Below are 20,998 nucleotides of genomic sequence, written 5' to 3'. Positions count from 1 at the left end.
AAATCATAAGATTTGCCAAATATTTGCCTTCCAACTCATATATTACGAATAAGAAATCTTTTTTCCAATATTGTGCCTTATTTAAGTGCAATTGTTTTCCCTTATTTGTTTCTCCAATGTGTGTTCACATATTTCTTTGTAAATCCAGTAAGAGTGAAATAGTCGAAGTTGCGAGTGATTTTTCATAGCGGCGACTAGAAATAATGAAACGCTTATATTTTAGTGATTGTATTTCTTTCACTGACAATCTTCCAAGGATCATTTCTGAGTGAAAAGTTAATTTTCAACTTTTTTATAAAACAAAGTTAAATTAATAAAACAATAAAAGTTTAATATACTCTTTTTTAAATGAAAGCTGTTTAAGAAAATATCTAAGGAAATTTGAATGTTCATACCTTCAAATATCAACATAAAATTGTTGTATATTTAGAATTACACTCATAAAAATACAGAAAAATATTTATAATCTTTATAATGTACATACTCGTCATGAAACGAAAATGTCATATTCCAAATATCACATGGGTTTGATTAGTAACTTTTCTATTTGGCTAGTACACAAAAGTATTTAATTGTTACTCAACTAAAGAATTAGAGCCCTGAAACAATATTTTGCACAAAAGAATATTCACAAAATGTTGTTTTTCCAATGTTTCGATTTCTTATTATCTTTGGATTTAATTTAATTGTAATTTCCAGTACAGTAAATCTTCCAACAGTTGTCGATGTAGTCTTCCAAATAAGGTAATAACTGTTTATAGGATAATGTTTAAAAGAGATAATGTTCCATTAAAATACAATAATAGGGTTCAATCAGGAACATCTGAAAAAAAATGAAATGTTATATTTTAGTATTTGGCATTTTATTGTATCTAAATCTTACAACGAGAGAAAATTTACAAAAATCCATCTAAAAAGTTTTCAACTGCATAAAATAATTTAATGTTTGTTTAGTATGCAAAACTTAAATATGATTGAAAACCCATACAATGAAATTCTATACATTTTAATTTTTTATTTATTAATACTTTTTCTTATATATGTGTCGATTTTTCAATCCTATTATTTCATCTAAGGTTCTTTAGAGGAAACATATCCGTTCATCTCTAATTCATCTGAATATAAAAATTATTCATAATAACACTTTTTACTTATAACGGTGTAAATGCTTAACATGTCTTTAAATATCGGGACGTACAAATTTATAGTTCATCTGTTACCAAATACATTAACAAATACTTTGAAAACATTAAAAATTTCTTTAAAAATATTTGAGTTCTCTCAACCCTAAAATTTATTATTTTAAACTAACCGTTTTTAGGATAAATGTTTGTTTCCCTCCAGTGCAGTATAACATGAAATTATTTGTAACCACCTGTTTACTTTATTAGCATTGTAATGAATTATCTTAAAATATTAATAAAATATCGATAAAATTACGAATGTTTTATTTAATATAAACAAATATTAAACAGTTAAGCATTTTTTTGTATTTTACGTCTTCTTTTCTACAGGATTTACTATTTTATTTGCTTTTTTTTCACATTTAATGTCCTGCACCTTTAACGATCAGTATCCCATAAACCACTGATCTTTAGTCTGAAAATATAACCAAATATTTTTTATTCAAATGCAACTAACGCATTCATATTTATTTAACCTGTTATATTAAAATTAAAACTTAGGACTTCCCTGGCGTTACTATTATTCAACAATTAAACTGATGGTGCATACTACCGTGAATTATCCTTTTATTTTATTTTACAGCAAACTTTATTAAATTGAAGTTATACGACTGATAACTATATATGTTTCACATGACATACCTTGAGGAAGTACTGAAATATATTGAAAGCAAATTTGTGATACTTGATTTAAAGATTTTTCAAGAGTATAGTCAAAATCCCTTTGCAAGTTTAAGTTAAAATAATATTTTTTTGAGGAAGTAAATATTTGTTGACTTGGATTTTATATATATATATATATATATATATATATATATATATATATATATATATATATATACCAAGGCATAATGTGTGGTGATACTTGAATCTGACGGAGAGCAAACTATTGGCCAGAGCATCGTGACTCAGGGTAAAATTCAATAGAAAAGAAAACAAGCAGCAGAATATATATATATATATATATATATATATATATATATATGTGTGTGTGTGTGTGTGTGTGTGTGTGTGTGTGTGTGTGTGTGTGTGTGTGTGTGTGTGTATAATATGACGACATATATTATTGGGCTATAAATAAAAACTAAGGTAACATCATATAACAAATGTGTTCAGCATCAGCTATTAATAATAAAAATCAACTCTCGCTATATTACATTCATACCAAAGACCGTGTTTATTATTTCTATTTCGATACAAAAAATCGTCTTGTATATTAAATTAAATTCAAAGTGAAAGTACAGAATAGTTAACAACGTCCTATTGATTTTAAACATGTGGAGGGACGAGCTTTTTTCGAACAATTCTTTGAAAGTTTGTAAAAAGAAAACATTTTAATTTTAATAAATATATATGTAATGAAACTAAAATTTAAATTTCCAGTAAAAGATAAAATTCACCAGAACATATGATGGTTTAGATTTACATTTGTGATAAGTAATTTTCGCAATTCACTGTTGACTGCCAAACACATTATTTACTGGAGTTTGTGATTCTAGGTCATTATGCAATTGTACAAAAAACAAATTGCACTAAATCTAATAATATGTGTGCTATTTTATAAGTAGTTTTAAATTTGATTTTTTTAAACGTGGGTACGTCACTCTAAAAATAAATTCCTTTCGTTGCAAAATACATATACCAAATAAAATGAAAGTTGTACGCTAATACCGTCATTCTCTTACACGACAAGGTTACCGTTATATAAAAAGCCCAAATAAAAAAAATATTTTAGTAACTCTTTATAATCTGCACAGTTTACCCCCTAAAAATTCAAATTCTACTTTGTAGAACCCACTGCATTGCACTGAGAGGAAATTCACACGCCTCCCCAATGTGGGTTAGCACACAATACATTGTAAATTGCACTGTAGAGAATCTACTGTTTATTTTATAAAATTATTTTCATATAAAATGGCTTAAATTAAAGTTTAAAATGTTTATATCTGGTATCATGGTTCAATTGTGCTCTAAACAGAAATATTCATTTCGAACCCGCCTATGCTATATAAAAAATACTGTTGATTATATATGCCAGGAATTTCTACTTGTGTGGTGATAATAGTTTAAAAGTCAAAAGTCATGTATCATGGTTCATTCGTGCTCTATGCAGAAACATTCATTTCGAATCTGCCCATGTCATATAAAAAACTACTGTTGATTATTTATCCTAGGCATTTCTACTTGTGTGAAAGTAAAACGTTTCAAATTAACATGTAATATTAGGCTGTATAAAGCATTAACTTTAGTAAAAGTCGTATATTCTCTCTTTTGATTATTGATATCGCACACATTTCCATTCAAAACGTATCTAAGAATACTGGCAAACACATAAAATACCTTCGTGTAAAATTAAAAGAAAACAAAAAAAAACAAACAGGCGCAACTGTTTAGGAGTCTATAAGGAACAAACTCACACAGATACACACAAAGTTCCTTCGATCTAAAAGTAGAGAGATATATACAGTTTTAGAGAAGATGGTAAATATATCCAAAAACTAGGATTAAAAATACATATTTTTAAGAGTTTAGAATCGGGAATCACTTTCGTGTATAAATTTAATGTCAAATGAGAATCCACGTCATAGCGAATCATTCTCAGTTTTCAATTTGTGATGTCATATAATAAATATACAAATTTGTGAGGTCATATAATAAATATACAAATTAGTAAAATGTGTCGTTAGATTTATTTTGTTTTTATTTTATATAAAATAGGAGAGACGTTTTTCTTATTTAAATTTAAAAATGTTTAAAACTGTGACGTTGAAATTCGACGGTCCCAGGGAAGAACTTGTTATTGGAGCGATGGGTAAGAGTAACAGTTTTCCATGTATCAAAATTTCTCCTCCTCCCCTCTTCTCTCATCTTTCTACTCGGACGACCCCTATTGCCACCAAATCTCGTCGTCACTCATTCACTGACAACATTTTTATTAAAGAGGAAACTGCCAGAATGCTGAGGGAAGGCATAATAGAGCCCTCTATATCTCCTTGGCGAGCCCAAGTTTTAGTGACCTCTAACGAGAATAAAAAAAAAAAGAATGGTGGTCGACTACAGCGACACCATAAATAGATTTACGGAACTAGATGCCTATCCCATGCCTAACATTACTAAAATGATTGATGACATAGCTCGATACAACGTTTTTACAACACTTGACCTGAAGTCTGCTTACCATCAAATCCCAATTAGTCACGCCGATCGGAAATACACAGCATTCGAAGTAAATGGAAAACTTTACCAATTTACTCGTATCCCTTTTGGAGTCACTAACGGAGTGAGTGCCTTTCAAAGATGCATCGATGGCATTGTAGAAAGAGAAAAATAACAGATACTTTTGTGTATGTAGACAATGTCACGATATGCGGAAAGGATCAACAAGAACATGATTACAACCTTCAAAGGTTTTATAATGTAGCAAAAAAATGCAACATCACACTCAACCAAAGTAAGATCATCATTTCTACTACTTCTATCACACTTCTTGGGTACACAATCCAGAACAACCAAATTACTCCTGATTACCTGAGGCTAAAACCACTCCTTGAAATGCCACCGCCTCTAAATTTACAGTCGCAAAAACGAATAATTGGTATGTTCTCTTACTATAGTAAATTCATTCGAAATTTTTCTGATAAGATACTGCCGCTGAACCATAACAGGGAGTTTCCACTACCCCCGTCTATTCTAAATTCTTTTCAGACGCTGAAGACCAACTTAAGTAATGCCACCCTTATAACTGTTGACCCGGACAAAGAATTTTTAGTGGAAACTGATGCCAGTAAATACTGCATTGCTGCTACGCTGAACCAACAGGGTAGACCCGTTGAATTCTTTTCTCGGACACTAAGCCCGAACGAGATTAGACATCATGCGGTCGAAAAGGAAGCTGCTGCGATTGTCGAAGCTCTTCGAAAGTGGCGACACTTCTTATTCGGGAGACATTTCAAAGTTATTACAGATCAAAAGAGCGTCAGTTTTATGTTCGATAATAAGAGAAAATCAAAAATTAAAAATGATAAGATAGGTCGCTGGCGGATCGAACTATCACAATTCAAATTCAGCATTACTTACCGCCCAGGAACGGAAAATACAGCTGCTGATACGTTTTCTCGCATCTCTGCATTAACGCACACTTTGCAAAAACTTCGCGACTTGCATGCTACACTATGCCATCCTGGAGTCACGCGACTCAGCCACTTCATCCGGACAAGAAACCTTCCTTTCTCTTTAGAACAAATTAAAAACATAACAGACTCGTGCCCCTCCTGTCAGTATTTGAAACCTAAATTTGCCAGTTGTAACAAAGGAAACCTCATACAGGCTATACTAATTTTTCAGCGAATAAACATCGACTTTAAAGGCCCTTTACCTACTTCTGTACGTGGTAACAAATACTTACCATAATTGTTGAAGGGGAAAATGTTATAATAAATTACTGTAACTCTTCAGGAAATGAATCATAGTTATTCCCCTTGGCCAGAACTAAGGATTCCGCCATATTGATTTTGCCAAACACGTGTATATATTTTAAGCTGATAAAACCTTTACGAAAGGCATTCTTATTCATTCTTCTTTTATCATTTCACATTTTATTTTCTGTCCTTTTTCAAATGAAAAAAAAAATGTCTTCCCTCAGTAATAATATCGTTATTATTTAAAAAGCCAGTCATAACATGGGGAAGGATGTCCTTGTAAACTAATTTTACTTCCTCCTAAGAATTTAATAAAAAATAGTTTATAGTTTAGACAAAAAATAATGAACATTTTGAAGCGTTTATTTACTTTGAAAAATTAGTGATGATGAGGTTATGTTAAAACAAGAAACGGTAACTATTCTGTACTTTAACCTTACAATTTAATGAAAACATATATAATAAAACTTTAATTAAACTTGAAAACTGTGGTAAATAATACATAGCTTACCTGAGTGTAGCTGCCGGAGGTGAGGATGGTCTTCCAACAATCAAGAAGAACAATAGCATTGTGGTTATTTATGCTAATAGAGTAAGGTAAATTGTTATAAAAACCTTCCTCCTTTGTGAAGAGTCTTCATTATTCTTTTTATGTTACTGTGGTTACAAGACCTGAGAAGAAGGTCGCGAAGAAGATTGTATTTTGTTCGCAACCTCACTTCAGGTTAGCTACTCTTAGTTATATGACTTTTTTTTTTCCAACAATTTGCGAAAAAAAATACATTAGTTCAACACAATTTCTTACAGAACTTTGAGTCATTAGTAACAGCAATTAGTGACAACTCTGGAAATTGTTCGATTACCCGTACAAGGATATGGAGACCTCTGATACTTCAACTGTGGCAGATTCCAGGGAGCGACACCGTAACCAGATTTCCATTCTGAAGATGAAAATCAAGGGTAGGCTTCGTTTGTCCCGTGGCCCAGAGATCACTCCTGCTGTATTTTCTGTATTCCACAGGGAAATTTTGGAATATATCAACGAAGTTGAAATCTCCATCTGCAAGTTGCAACTTTCCTGTGTCTCTGAAGAGGAAAGAGAACTTATGGAGTCCGATTGGCTAAGTTACCAGCTGAATTTACGGAAGGAATTAGAAGATCTCTCACTCTTGTTACATCCTCCAGAGGCTAGTGGCTATTCGGAGCGACCTTCCCTTCCATATACGCCTGGACCTTCTACAGATAGAGCTAATTCATCATTCACTGTTAGACTACCTCAAGTTCAAATCACTGGACTAACGTTCAGTGGTCGTGAAATGGAAAACGATAGAATGGGTTTTTCAATTTCTTATCTCGATTTGAAAATTGTGCAGCAGGCATGGCAAATGACGCAGAAAAGTTAAACTTTTTAAAATGCTCGCTGTCTGGGAGACCTCTGCTGCTGATTAATCACTTAAGTTGCATCAATACCAATTATCAGCAAGCACTGGCAGTATTGAAACGAGAATATTTAGATGTGAGTGACATCATTGATAAGATATTCCAAGATATTATCGATTTCTCCCCCAAGGGGGAAAATTCTTATGAGGATCTTGGTAGTTTCATCTGCAGAACAGCTTCCATTCTGGAAGAACTGGCCAGCTCTCTCGATTGTGATTTCTCTGAGGATGGTTCTGCAGGGGCCCGATTAATGGCCAAAATACTTTTTTTGAAATTTCCGAGAGCATTGAAGGGAGAGCTTATACAGTTATGTGGCTCTAGAATTCCTTCTCTGTCTGTTTTAATGCGAGACACCAGTGAGGCTATTAAACGCTTGCTAATTAAAGGCGGCGGGTTGCCTGATTCTTCGGATATCCATCGAAACAATTCTCGGGTAACCGTTTCAAAATCTAGAGCCACTACAACCAGAGATGTTTCTTTCCGCATAGATTCAGATTGTCAGGCTCCTTCTGGTTACTCGAGTAAACTACCTCCTCTGATTTGTGTTACCTTCGGTCGAGGAGGAAGAACCATCTCTGTAAACTGCCTATTGGATACTGGCAGTGGCAGAACGTATTTGTCTGGTGATGTCTTGCACTCCTTGGGTTCCTTGAGTTCTGACGGTTTGGAGTGTCATTTGAGGCTGACTACACTTCTCGGAGAATGTGAGCAAGTATACAGAGAGGTGAAATTGGATGTGGACTTGGGGTCTGGTCATGTGGGGCACTTTCCGGTACTGGTTGCCAACTCATTGGACCTATCCTTATATCTAAAAAATTGGCATTTGCTGTTGGAGGAGTTCAAGCGAACTGGATGTTCTCTGGCTGGGCAATTTGAATCTGGCACTGATGCGGTGGCTATAAGTGGAATTATGGGTCTGGATCTGGTGCAACATTTGGGCCCCTTACAGTTGGTGCCTTGTTTGGGGGGTCGGGCTTTCTCTGTTCCTGCTGGTTTGATTCCCTTTGGTGAGGTGGACACTTTTTTTTCTACAAATCCTGCCCCTATTTCAAGAGATTATACGTTCAGTGCAGTGATGGAGAATACTCCCCAAGTGGAATCATCGCATGTTTGCTTCATCCTGGAAGCCGACCCTACCTATGCGGACCCCTGGGTGGATGTCTTTCCCTCTAGCGATGTGGAAAGAGGATTAGAGAAAATGTTCAGCATTGAGTCATTGGGCATTCAGGACGGAGAAGAGATTTCAGGATATGATCAGGGTATGATTCGGCAGTTCCAGGAATCTATAATATTCAGGGATGGTAAATATCATGTGCAATTACCCTGGCATGCAGATAAGCTGGCTCTGGTTCCTTCCAATCATGCTATTGCTTTGCACGTTTTGGATCGTGTGGTCAGGAGCCTGGAGAAGAAGGGGTTGTACCAGGAGTATGTAGATGTATTCCTTCAGCAGCTACAAGAGGGTATCATAGAGGAAATACAGGTGGATCCTCAAAATTTTGTGGACTATGTATGGGTGCCTCATCGGCCAGTTTTCAAGAGGGATCCGGCAGCTACTACTAAAATCAGGCCTGTATTTAACTGTAGCTTGAAGGTCGGTAACTCTGCCTCTCTTAACGAGGCTGCATACTCTGGTGTGAATATGACAGGAGATATGTTGAACCTGTTGATGTCTTTTAGATCGAATAAGTTTGTCTTGATTGCAGACATCAGGAAAGCTTTCTTGATGGTTCGCCTTGCACTGGAGGCAGACAAGAACAGGTTCTGTTTTTTTGTGAAGGATGGTGATCGCCTTCGATGTTTCCGCTATGCCACATTGATTTTCGGGTTCACCTCGAGTCCCTTTATATTGGGAAGTATCTTGAAGTTTCATGCAGCCCAATATCCTTTTGATGAATGTCGAGTTGCGATGGAGAACCAATTCTATGTCGACAACCTGGTGGTTACTGAGTCTGACCCAGCAAAGCTTGTAAGGCTGTATTCCCAGGTTAGGAGGCGGTTGCAGGAAGGTGGATTTGTGGTGCAGTCCTGTAACTCAAGCTGCGACAGCCTTAGGGAGGAGATGAGGAAAGATGGTACATTGAGTACTCATGAGGCCGGATGGGAGATGGTGCTCGGGTACCGGTATGATCCTATTTCAGAAAAGCTCCGCACTGCTCCTGTTAAGTGTGATCCGAGTGCATCTACTAAGAGGCGAATCCTTTCGGAATCGGCAAAGGTATTTGATCCCTTATCTCTTTGCCTGCCTGTGACTATAAGGAGTAGGATTTTGGTGGGAGAATTATGGAAGCGGGGCATGCAATGGGATGATGAAGTCTCTCCAGAGTTTCAGTCTTCTTGGAGGAACCTGGCAGAAGACTTATCTAAATTGAGTGACATGCATTTCTGCAGACAGGCCCATGACGGGAACCGAACTGGAGAGTTATACCTGTTTTGTGACGCTTCTAAAGAAGCATATGGATTTGCAGCCTACTATGTTCAGGACAACAATTCTGCATTGATCTTTGCCAAAGCACGAGTGGCTCCAGTGAAGGATAAGACATTACCAACTTTAGAACTAATGGCGGTATTTCTTGCTCTGAAGTGTTTGCCCACTATCTTGGTAGGATGCAAGGGTGTCCGCCCTTCTAGGTTGTGTGTGGTAACAGATGCACAAGTAGTATTGTCATGGATTTTATCAGAAACAATGACTAGTAAAAGCATCTTTGCTAGAAACAGGTTAAAGGATGTGCTGCTAATGAGCTTGGATTTGGAAACGAATTACGGCATCAGGCCGACCTTTAGGTATGTTTCTACTACCGAAAACCCGGCTGACTTGATCACTCGTGGATTAACGATAAGGAAGTTCCGAGACAACTTTGACTTTTGGTACCATGGCCCTTCTTGGTTGCGCGGTGGGGTCTTGACTTGGCCGGAGCAGGAGTTGCCCTGTCTTGATGATAGGTGCCAGCAGATTGTTCGTTCATCAACAAATTTTGAGGTGATTGTGGATGAGGAGTGTGCTTCGGTGATCTCCATGCGGCGGTTCTCTACGTTTACCCGTTTGTTGAGGGTAACTTCTTTAGTCTTCCGATTCATCGGCTTGATGAGGAAAAGGGAAGACAACTACAACAAGAAAGCCGCAATTTACTTAATAAAATGTTCGCAACAGCAGGAATTTGTGGCTGAATTGAATTACCTGTGGAATCCTATGGTAAGGCCTGCACCTAATCGTGTTCGAGCACTAGATCTTTTTCTGGATGAGGAAGGGTTGATCCGCTCGCATGGACGGCTGGACAGGTCTTCTCAGTTTTCTTATGAAGTTAAGAATCCCTTGTTGCTGGGCAAGAATCATCACCTGACCCGACTTATAATATTAGACTGCCATCTGAAATGTTCCCATCTGGGTACAGGATCAACCTTAACGGAATTGAGATGTCAAGGATACTGGGTGCCTCAAGGGAGGCAGGCAGTCAAAAATGCCCTGAATTCCTGCACAAGGTGTAAAAGATACAATTCTAGGTCGGTACTGCCTGAGAACATGGCCAATCTACCAACTTCTCGTGTCGAATTTGAGGTTCCTTATAGGAATACTGGAGTGGACTTCACAGGACATTTTTGGGTGAAGGAGGGTAACAGTGAGAAAAAAATGTATCTGTTGTTGTTCACTTGTTTGAGTGTAAGAGCAGTGCATATAGAGGTGGTGCCTGACATGAGTATATTGTCCTTTTTTCAGGCTCTAGTCAGATTTACTAATGCACATGGTGTTCCAGAGTCAATTCTCAGCGACAACGCAAAAACCTTTCTGGGTAGTGGAAGACTGTTTAAGCGCCTTTGTCTTCTCCAGGACTACCAGGCCAAATTTGGGTCATGTAACATTAAGTGGGAGACAATTCCTCTATTTTCCCCCTGGGTTGGAGGTGTATGGGAGCATAGCATCAAGACTTTAAAATCTTGCCTATACAAGGTTATTGGTAGGGGTAAGGTAGATTATTATACCTTCCTAACTATTGTCTCAGATATTCAGCGGGCTGTAAACAACAGGCCCCTTACTTATCAAGAGTCCGCTGACAGGCAACCAATGATTATCACACCCAATATGTTTATTAGACCCAATAAAAGCCCTGGTCTATTGGTACCGTTGGGAAGAGATGATCTCTCCACCATGGTTCCTCCCAGCCGGAGAAGGTTGATCGAGACGATTGGATTACGAAATGAATGGTTGTCAAGATTTAGAGAACTGTGGTACAAGGAGTACCTCCTGGATCTTAGAGGAAGGATGCCAGGAAGATCTCGGATACCATTTCAGAATCGCATTAAAAGAAATGATGTAGTCTTGGTCAAGAGCCCTTTAAAACCACGACCCTTTTGGATGTTGGGTACTATACTTGAGGTTCTCCCAGGACAAGATGGAGTGGTGAGGACAGCTCGTGTCAGACAGGGCGACGGTGTGGTGAACGTCCATTCACTGAAGAATTTATATCCAATAGAAATTTCACAATCTGATGATGATCTTGGGGAAAGTGAACCAAATCAGGTGGGTGCATCCTCGCCTGTTGCTGCAGGTAGCAGTCAAAACCAGGAATCCTCTAGTTCATTTTCGGAAGGAGATGGCACCATTTGGTTGTGTCCTGCCTGCAATAGACCTCCAGGGAACCAAGATATGATATGCTGCGATTCCTGTGATGAGTGGTATCATTTTGAGTGTGTTGGAATTGACTTGGCTCCACCCGCTAGACAGAAATGGTACTGCAGTGATTGTGCACCTCAAAGGAGACGAAGGGGTAGACCTAGTCTGTTACCCGATCAATAGAAGTAGTCTTGGGTAGGACTATAAACTACAACCGACAGCGGGGCCTAGGCTAAGGGACAGAATGAGGGTACCCTGAACCACTGTTACCTCCAGGTGGCCCTTGACTGAGGCCTAGCACCTGTTAGTCCCCCTGCAGGGTCACGCCAACTTGGTTTTTTTTATGAAGATATATATATATATATATATATATATATATATATATATATATATATAAATAAATAAAATGCACTTTTCTTTTCTTTTTTTTTTTTCTTTTGTTGGGAGAGTGTGGTAAATAATACATAGCTTACCTGAGTGTAGCTGCCGGAGGTGAGGATGGTCTTCCAACAATCAAGAAGAACAATAGCATTGTGGTTATTTATGCTAATAGAGTAAGGTAAATTGTTATAAAAACCTTCCTCCTTTGTGAAGAGTCTTCATTATTCTTTTTATGTTACTGTGGTTACAAGACCTGAGAAGAAGGTCGCGAAGAAGATTGTATTTTTTTCGCAACCTCACTTCAGGTTAGCTATTCTTAGTTATATGACTTTTTTTTTTCCAACAAAACATAGCGCGGATCAAAAAGTGCACTAGCACCGTTTTTTTTTGTTTTGTTTTGTTTTTATTTGTGCTCAATTGTGTGACAATTTATCCAACTTGTAATTAAATAAAGTTTATGGTAAATATTATTATTTTTTCTTATAAATCATAAATTTTACTTAAATAAACACATTTTGTACGAAATTCAGATTGAAAATATATTTCTAAACGATTTTTTTTTAAATAGAAGATTCGTACTTTTTTATTCACGTCTGTCATAAATCATGACAAAATCAATATTTTTTTATAAGATTACAATAAAAATAAAAATTTTAAAAAAATTATACAAAAAGTCATTGGATGTAAATTTTTAAAAATTGAATAAAAAAAACAAAAAAATAATAACTTACCTTTTATTGGTGGAATGCAATACGAACAAAAAACAACGAATTCGTTTTTCTTTTGTGTTCAAAACACAAAATTTGTTTTGTTAAGATTTCTTCAGTAAATTGATACAACTTTTTGTTTCGTGTTCAATTCATTAAGAAATAAAGTATATAAAAATATAATAGAATCAAAATTAAAACATGAAAAACATGATTTAAACGTGAAAATTTTTCAAGAGAAAATTAACTGCTAAAGAACGATAAATTCAGGTCATCGTAAAACGGTGTAATCGTTATTTTGTTTCTTGTGAAAAAAATGTCCGTTCATTAGTTAAGTGGCATTTAATTCTTCCCCACTGCAAGATCTATGGCACCAGGGTCGGAAAATGGGATTGATAAGTCAGTGCTCGAGAGGAGGGGGGTACTCTGACCTATAAAAAAAGGCCCTTCAGGCGATTAACATAAATTAGTGTTTTTTAGAAATTTACCTGTAAATTCCGAAGTTTAAAACCTTTTTTTTTGTAACCACGTTGTTTGTTTTTTCTTTTGTTATTTTTTTTAAATGAAACATTGGTCCTTGTTCCTTTAATTCAAAAACTATTAGGGCTGTATTTACATTTTTCGAGTAGCTATAAGCTTGGAAAGACAGGGGGTCGAATTAATTCACGCCTTCCATTTTGAAATGTCTATTAAAAAGTAAATAATTAATTTACTCACCAAAGTGTTATATATCACAAATTGAAGATAAAAGATCAATAAATGATATATTCAAATTTAAAACCAAAAACTGGTGTTTCTTTTAGAAATTTACCTGTAAAGTCCGAAGTTTAAAACTTTAAAAAAACAAATAAAACACGTTTTGTTTGTTTTTTTAATGAAACCTTGGTCCTTGCTCGTTTAATTGAAAAAAAATTAGGTCTTGAAATACATTTTTCGAGGAGTTATAAGCTTGGAAAGACTGGGTGGAATTATTCAATATTTTTCACGAAATTTCTGACACACTTAGTTATTCAACTATATAAGGTGTATAGTTTTGTAACAAGTGCTTCTGCCGTATAATCAACCGTTTTTCTGTAAGAAGTTGTAATTTTTTAACATGTGCTTCTGCAGTTTAATTAAGCGTTTTTTTTTTCGTAAGTAGCCCGCCGACATTAACCGAGCAGAAAACCGTTTAATATTTCACAGAAATTCTGTTTACATGGGGGGATGAAAGGGGGCGGGATGTGGGGCGCTACACATCGCTCCCCTCCACAGCCTCCCCACAATGTAAACAGAATTTGTGTGAAGTTGAATATATTTAGGTTTTGTGTGATTGAACAAAACCTTTAATAAAAGATTAATAAAAAGCACAGAGTAATTGCAAACAAATATTTTTAGAATAAAACAACAAAAAGATTTATTTCAAAAGTAAAATTTAAAACTCGCTTTTATTTTGTGAGACTCAACATTTCACATAAACAACTTAAATGAGTGAAACAACACGCATTTATTAGTAAAAACAAAACAAATAAAAGACAAAACAATAATGTTTATGCATTTTCTTGGTGTTGTTTTTCTGCTTAATTGAGTTCTTCACAGCACATGTTTATAACATTATGGTGTTTTAATTTTATTTATTTTGTACTTTGAATGAACATAGTGGATTAAAATTGGTCAGAGAGATCCTAATAAAAGACTAACAAAATGAAGCAAGATGTAGCAGGAAAAAATCAGGAACAGATAATAAATAGTCAGTTTCGCCCTTTGAAGAGAGAGATTTCTTGACTGTAATAACAGTAGAGAAAGAAGGAGACAAAAAAAGGCAGAAGAAAACTCGTTTCTCACAGATTCGTGGTTCGTCACAAAGAACAATCCAACCGTCAAAACCACCTACGCACAATCTGCAAAACACTCACTGACCGCTTGTCAGCCTCCTGCCTTTATAGCGGCCGAGAATTATATATTTGCATTATCGTGCGAGATCACATGAGAATTGCATGGAGTCAAAGCCAATAAAAACCCATGGACGCCATCTTGGAACTCTCTTCTGCTCGGATCACATACAACAACAGACGTATCCGGGGTAAGCTTTTCATTTCTCTCCATTTTGGTTATTGCTGATTCCGCTGCAGCCCCCCCCCCCTGATCTCATGATCACAGACAGGGCAAGAGGGCAGTCGTCTTTGTCGGGTAGTTCTTCGAAGAATCAGGGGCGGCAGCACTTCTTCATTGCCATCTTCCTCATTACCACCGTTATTGCCACCAGTCTGTTCCATTATCCCCCTCGTGGTTCCATAGGCGGTGTTTCACAATCAGGGCAGGGGGGCAGTATCCATCTTTGTCGGGTAATCCTTCGTAAAGGCAAGAGGGGTGGTCCTTCTTCCGCTTCTTCAGTATGTGCATTATGTGGCTCAAAATCCTCTCTCCGTCGTCCTGCATCATACTCTCTGTCCTTTTAGATGACATCGGACTGTCTTCCTCTTCCTCTTCCTCTGATGTGACAGCATCATGGCGAGGGTGCAGATCCTTCATGGGGCGAGGCACGCCGTCCACCAAAATTGATTGAGGGCTGATTACTTTGGTCAGTTCACTCTTGCCAAACCTCATGGTACATCGATTTTGCGGTCTTTTGACCCACACGCGATCTTCAACCTGGTAAGAGCTGTTCTTGGGACCTGGGGATGCAGTTGCGAGATTGGTTTCCTTTACTCGAACTTTGTATCGATAAATCCTGTTGGCAGGCGCAGTGAAGGGAGATACGTCGTCTCTGGGTGTGATGTTATACCAGTAGACAGCTTCCTGTATGGGACAGCACATTCTACCCACTATTCGTTTCACTGTATAGTGACATCGCTTCGCTATGCCATTCCTGGCTGGAGCGTATGCACACCGGAATCGCAAGTGAACTCCCCATTTATGTGCAAATGCTTGGAACACGTTGCTGCAGAATGCCATGTCATTGTCTAAAAGGAGTTCATGTGGCGAGCCATGTTCGAGAAACACTGCCTCCAACTGATGAATCACACTTGCCGATTCCTGGCTTGCCAATTTCCTCCAAATGGAGAAAGGCGATGGACCAGAGTCTGTTAAAAAATGTGAGGTGTCATAATGCGTGATATCCATTCCAATTCTCTGCCAATTCTCGTTAACTTCCAGCTTTCCCTTTTCCCACTTGACCGGGGCTGGGTCAATGGACTGACATTCCTCACATTTCCGTATGACCGTTTTAACGGTTGCTTTTGTCGTGATTGGGCAATTTTCCTGACAAAGTAGGTAGTGGGTCGCACCCCCGGATGTCCACTACCTTTGTGAACAGCCATGATTTGACTCTCATCCCGCTCGTCTGTGTGAACCGCGCCTATCAGCGGGTCAAACCCGCTTTTCTTTTTCATCGCCTCAAACCACGGCTATAGTACTCGTATCAATCGATCAGCAATGTTTCGTGCTGATGAAACCAGCGTCACGTCTACTGTCAGCCCATACTCTTTCACAAGCTCCTTGAGAGTGCTTACTCGCCTCCTAATAAGCATCTCACTTGTTGCTTTTGTGTGTACTCACGCTTTTCCAGTTAACGTGTCCGAGATCCAATGTTATACGCAGACAGAACCTGTCTTTATGTGTAGATCCTTGCTCTGCCACTGAAGAGCCAAATTGATGCCTTTCAATATGGCGTCCAGTTCTGCTAAGTTGATGTGTTGAGAGTCATCTTCGGATCGCAGCCAACATGCATTTTCCAACACAGTTTCACGCGTCTCCAAGGCTGCACCAATTGCTAGGGAGATAGCATCGACCCATACATTCAGCCATTTGCCGTCCACACATCAATTTCCCCGGGCCAGATCGTCACGTTGCACAGATTCTGAGGTTTCGAACATCATACGATGCAGTACGGCGTCACTCACTTCATCATCCAAGCTATTTGTTACTGAACTTACTCTATGTATTCACAAGCCACACGAAGTTAACCACACACCGGAAAGTGCCCGACAAGTCGACCACACAGGGAGAACATTGTCGCGTAACAATGCTGGGAGCATCTGGAATTGCATTTCCTCGCTTCCATCGCAGTTCACTGCATTCCATCCCAACCGTCAATGCAAGAACTTGTGCCCCGTTCTTCAACCACTCCGGGTTCTTGCACTCAAACCCGAACTGCGCTAGGTGTTCTCTTACACAGGTCGCGGGCACGATGTCTTACAACTTCTGTGCGACTTACAACTTCTTCCTTGAGTAACACTTTGCTGACAATTGCTCTCATTATTAGGGGAGCCACATTCAAGCCGAACCCCAGACGGACAGACAGTATTTTTCCCCGTCGATTTCCACAGTGTCTCATGGACCTGTACTTGTAGGTGTGATCTCCTGAAGTCCAGTAGAGACACGTTAGCACCTTTTTGTCTCCATTCGCGCAGCTTAGCCGCACAAACATCTGTGTTGGCTGTAAACGCGTCTGCGTAATGATCGTAACATTATAAGACCAAGTTATGTCATGGATGTGACTTCCATCTCAGTTGCACTCAATTCCCTGTGTGTTCTACATCGTTTATAAAATGGTGCATCTGCTTACATGAATTGCAGAAACAAAATCTATATCAACGCCGACTGGTCAACCCTCTGACTTATTTACTCTCTAACTATATGTGATTACTTGTTTTTTGTTCATGCTCTTACGTCACCAATTGTAATGTTTAATGTAATTTTATTCCCAGCTTTAAAAAATATTTGTAAGAATTATATTTTGATTAACTTGCATTCCAGCATCCTTTGTTTATTTTTATGAACTAAATTTTAAGTGTGATATTTTATTTTATAACATTTTATTTGCGATACTAGAGTCGATGCAACTCTTATATCCCGAACGTTATTCTTGGATTTGACATTTCACGTTTTGCTTCCATAACTTATATCCAATATTAACTAAGACTATTCATTATTTCTAATTAGAAAACTAAAATTGGACTTTTCTACCGCTTTATTTAACAATCAGTCATGATGATATTGTTAAGGAACAAGTTTTTTTTTTTTTTTTTTACACAGTGATCACCACTTATCAAGGCCCAGAAGCCACTCAGGGATAAGGGTTATTGCAAGTACATTACGTTAGTGAGGAGATTTTATGAAGTGTTTAATTAGGGGGGCGGTTCATTAGGAATTTGTTAACATTAGACTTGAAGACATCCAAGTTGTAGTCCGGAGGGAAGCAGGCAGACGGAACAGAGTTCCACAGGCGTGCAGTTCTAAGAAAGAAGCTTTGCTCATGAAATCCGCGTTTTGATTTAGGCACAGATATAGAGTGGGGAAAATTTTTCACAGTGGATTCAGCTAGACGGGTGTTTTTCGTGAAAGATTGGCGAGGGGGGGGACCAGGGATTGGAGTTCAGACGAGCACCTGCCATGAAAATAACGATAAAACAAGGATAGGCTCGCAACGTCTCTTCTGTGGGAGAGGGGTTGCAGGGTAGAGAAAAGGGCATCCCCCACTAAACAACGGTCTATTTTTTACTCTGTCAAGGCAGGATAGGCTGTTTTTGGCAGCTCCTGCCCAGATATGGCAACAGTATTCCATCCTTGGCCGTACTTGGCTTTTATATAGATAGAGAATTGCATCAGTAGTGAGATATCTTCTGGAGCGGTAGAAGGATCCCACCATCTTTCCAGCGACCTTGGCAACAGACTTGATGTACGTGTTCCATTTCAGATCAGGAGTAAAGGTCAAACCCAGAAGCTTGTCAAAACACGGGGCCTCACCCAGACGAGAGTCATCCATCACAATTGATGCCAGCTGGGGATCAGAGCGTTGATGATGTAAGGATAGAAGTTTGGTTTTGGATGCATTAAAGGTAACTAGCCACATCTTCCCCCACTGAACCACGCGCTCGAGATCAGAGGAGAGAGAATCCGAGAGAACTTCGTCATTTGCAGCCTTTGATGTGTTGCCGTAGATGGTCGTGTCATCAGCATAGATGTCAACGAATGATTTAAGTATGTGTTTAGGGAGGTCATTGATGTAGATCAGGAAGAGAGTTGGGCCCAGGATTGACCCCTGAGGGACTCCAGCATTTATATTGCAGGCCTCCGATTTTTGTCCATCTACCACTACTCTTATGAGCCTATTGGAGAGAAATGATTTAATGATTGAGAAAACATTTCCAGTTATACCGTAGCTGGAAATCTTGTGAAGTAGGCCCTTATGCCATACTTTGTCAAAGGCCTTTGATATGTCAAGAGCAATTGCCCTAGAAAGGAAGCCTTTGTCAAGAGATTCACTAATCCTGTGGGATATAACCGTCAGCACATCTGCGGTAGATCTTGCAGAGCGGAAACCATATTGTGTGTCACTAAGAAGGTTATTCCTGCTGAGGTGGTTGACTATTTCTCTATTTAATATTGATTCCAGCAACTTACTCATAACACAGAGAAGACTTATTGGTCTGTACTGAGAGGGAGATGACTTATCACCTGAATTCTTAAATACAGGGCAAATTGATGAGGTCTTCCAGGGAGTTGGAAAGCACTTCTCCTTAAGGCAACGCTTAAATAGTTTCGTAAGTATGGGAGCAAGTTCTGGTTGAAGCTTTTTTAACACTATAATTGGGATGCCATCAGGGCCAGTTGCTTTACTGGAATCTAGGTTTTTTATTAGCTTGGCGACCTCATGCACGGATATTTGTATGTTACCTAGCTTGTTCTGTGTTATAGGAGGAAATATGGGGAGTTGATGGCCTTCGTCGCATAGGGTAGAATTAGCTGCAAAGTTCTTTGCAAATAGTTTGGCCTTGTCTGACGCTGGCGAGATAACCTCTGGTCCATTGATAATGGTTGGGATAGAACGCACACTTCTGTTCAGGATCCTATTTGTTATTTGCCAAAACTGGTGGGAACCAAGCCGCTGATCAGCTACCTTGGATTTAACAGACTGGGCATATAGCTCTCTTGCATTTTTTATTACTCTTTTACAGTGGTTGCTGGCAGTCCTGAAAGCAGCTTTAGTCTCAGTGCATCTATTACGTTGGTAGCTATGGAAAAAGTGATTTCTGTGCGCGATAGCAGCAGCACATTCTGGGGAGAACCATGGCTGGCTGTTAGGTTTTTGTTGAAATTTTTTAGATGGTATGAATTGGTCTATACCTACAATTAACCATTCGGTCAGATCTGATACTATAGAGGACACTTCCTTTTTAAACATGGAGTGCAGAGGTAAATCAGATATGAATGTACGGAAGCTATCCCAGTCAGCCATAGAGTATCGGTATACAGTACGGTGGAGGGGTACGTCTGATGGCTTCTTACAATTCGTTTTTATCTTAACTGATACGACGGAGTGGTCGGAGGATCCTAGAGGAGAATGAACGGTACATGAACATAGCTCAGGGGAAGTTGAGAGAAAAAGGTCTAAGAGACTTGCATATTGATTGGGTGTATCGGGCACACGGGTGGGTTCGCGAACAATCTGAGTGAGGTCATAAGCAATGGCAAAATCATGACAAAACCTCCCCTCATCATCTGTCTTATTTGAATGGGTCAGCCATTCCACGTTATGGACGTTGAAGTCTCCACAGATGTGGATGTTAGCCGAGGGATGTGAAGACAGTATGTGGTCTATTTTCTCAGATATGCTCTTAAAGATAGTAACTCCGCTGTTGTGGGGCCTATAGAGGGCAAATATAAATGCAGTGGTGTTAGCAAGTGCAACCCTGAAGCACATATAGGGTAAATTAGGATCTTCTCTAGAGATATCCCTGCCACATGGGAAGCCATCCTTAATGTAGGCACATATTCCATGCCCATGGCGATCTTGGGAGTCAGATTTAGCTGTTAAATTGGAGTATCCATTAATTATGAACTCATCTAGGGAAGTGGTCGGCCCTATTCCAGTTTCACATAGAAATAATATGTCCGGTTTCGTCTCCTGTAATTGGGTTTCAACCTCTGGAAGGTTGGAACGTAGACCCCTGATATTGGAGAAGGAGACCTGGTAGTAGGGGTCTACGCTGGAAGATGGGGTTCTAGGTTTAATCGAGTTTTTATTCTGGAGATATTTCATGTTGAGGTTTGGGGATTTGTGGAATAGGTCGGCATATTTGGTTAGAGCAGTACAGAGAGGGAAAGTAAGAGAGAAAAAGACAGGAAATTTTTTTTTTTGTAGCACACGAAAAGGTAAAGCCGTAACAATTACCCACTAGTATGGCATCGAGAGGCCCCACCAGAGACTACTGCATGGTCCAGATCCACTCACCAAATAGCAATACAGCAGTCCCAGTACTTTGCGCCTGCTGATAG

The 20,998-nt window shown here is 38.5% G+C and overlaps 1 long non-coding RNA gene across 1 annotated transcript; it reads right to left on the bottom strand.

Annotated features, from left to right (window-relative positions):
- Window positions 1-447: 447 nt before the first annotated feature.
- LOC145248679 (uncharacterized) lies at window positions 448-12,998 on the bottom strand. Its single transcript, XR_013863392.1, has 2 exons — window positions 12,764-12,998; window positions 448-823 (listed from the first exon to the last, which is right to left on the bottom strand). It is a non-coding gene; the product is annotated as an uncharacterized LOC145248679 (long non-coding RNA).
- Between the last annotated feature and the right edge of the window lie 8,000 nt (window positions 12,999-20,998).

This window comes from Euprymna scolopes, chromosome 27 (assembly GCF_053919585.1).
Source record: "Euprymna scolopes isolate OS-2025 chromosome 27, ASM5391958v1, whole genome shotgun sequence".
Taxonomy (NCBI): Eukaryota; Metazoa; Mollusca; class Cephalopoda; order Sepiida; family Sepiolidae; genus Euprymna; species Euprymna scolopes.
This window is presented reverse-complemented; position numbering and strand designations above follow the sequence as displayed.